At 48.6% G+C, this 1,553-nt stretch overlaps 1 long non-coding RNA gene across 1 annotated transcript in view; it reads left to right on the plus strand.

The window, feature by feature from the left end:
• Positions 1-1,294, plus strand: part of LOC147997559 (uncharacterized) — an 80,445-nt gene extending 79,151 nt beyond the window's left edge. The window contains exons 2-3 of the long non-coding RNA XR_015647745.1: positions 1-165; positions 1,073-1,294. The exon at positions 1-165 is cut by the window's left edge and continues 34 nt beyond it. This is a non-coding gene — a long non-coding RNA (uncharacterized LOC147997559). The remainder of the gene's footprint in view (positions 166-1,072) is intronic.
• The last annotated feature ends 259 nt before the right edge of the window (positions 1,295-1,553 follow it).

A 1,553-nucleotide genomic window follows, 5' to 3' on the forward strand; every position in this document is an offset into this window, starting at 1 on the left:
CTATCTTCAGACACACCAGAAGAAGGCCTCATCCCATTACCGATGGTTGGGAGCCACCATGTGCTTGCTGGGGATTGAAAACTCAGGACCTCTGGAGGAGCGGCCAGGGCTCTTAACCGCTGAGACATCTCTCCAGCCCTCTTTTTCCAGTTTTAAATAAGCCTCGTTAGTTGAGCGATCTGGGGAGTTGCTTTTCTTTCCAATTTGTGTGTGGGGGGGGGGCAGCAATGGATCCAGTATCCAATTCCCCTTTCTCTCGATAACATCTTATTACAGTAAGATGGCTCGATTTCATTTGCAATTACTTTCTTATTCTAGACGAAGGTTGATGAATAAATCTTCTTGTCGCTCCATGAAGGAGGGAATAAAATAATATTTGGCTAGGTCTATATTCCTTCATTTTTATTTCTCTTTGTTTCTTGTCCTTTCTTTAAAAGAAAGAGGTCAACAAATCGGTGTGTACCACCACCACCACCACCACCACCACCACCACCACCACCACCACCACCACCACCACCACCACCACCACCGAGTTGTAGGGATCCATTATGGGCCCCTGTCTGTCTGCCTGTCTGATTCATTCGTGTTTATTTAAACGTCCTCCAATGATGGTTGTGCAGTGAAAGAAATGCGTGCCCGAGCTCGAGCTCGTGCGCAAACACACACACACACACACACACACACACACACACACACACACACCACACGGGGGGGGGGGCAATGGGGGGTGAGGAGGAGGAGGAGGAGGAGGAGGATGAGGAGGAGGAAAGCTTGGGTTGGGTGGTTTGAGGATTTGAAGGTTTAGCCCTGCAATGTTCCTTACAACTTAAAAACTTTGTGACACACAAAGCGATATTCATTTTCTCCTTCTACTTTTCACTCTGTAGACCAAGATGGCAGACTATATCAGCCTTTGTGGAATGTGACCTTGTATTGCTTTGCCCTACTCTGCTCTGCTCTGCTCTGCTCTGCTCAACTTAACAGACGTGTTTTTGCTTTTGTTTATGATTTTTGCTTGCTTGCTTGCTCGCTCGCTCCCATGACTTGACTGTGGTTTCCCTTTCTATTACAGCACGGTGACCAGACTGCCTTGGGGTAATCAGAAAGGAGGCCAGAAGCAGTCTTTTTTCTGACGCACTGAGACTACATACCAGCCGATTTGGAGGAAAAGATATCCCTCTCTCCCTCCCTCCCTCCCTCCCTCCCTCCCTCCCTCCCTCCCTCCCTCCCTCCCTCCTTGACCCATTTTCCCTCTTTCCCGATACACTCAATAAATTTAAAGTAAATCAATGAATCAAGTCTCTAGTAATTTATTTGTTGGGATTTATTTGTTGGAAATTATCCCTCCACACCTTCGCCCCTCCCCCCACCACTCGAGGATGTCTCCCTGGGGGGGGGGGGTTGGGTGGACTCGTGTAGGCATACCTCTCCTCCCTTGGCTTTCCGGTCCACTTCGCTCCAGCATACCTAACTCTTTGGAAATGGTAATAGAGTTCATGACACACCCTCACAGAGAGAGGAAGAGTCCGATCGTTCACTGATTCGCTCTCACC

This window comes from Rattus norvegicus, unplaced genomic scaffold (genome assembly GCF_021556685.1).
Source record: "Rattus norvegicus strain SHRSP/BbbUtx unplaced genomic scaffold, alternate assembly SHRSP_T2T unassigned-0000114, whole genome shotgun sequence".
NCBI classification, from domain to species: Eukaryota; Metazoa; Chordata; class Mammalia; order Rodentia; family Muridae; genus Rattus; species Rattus norvegicus.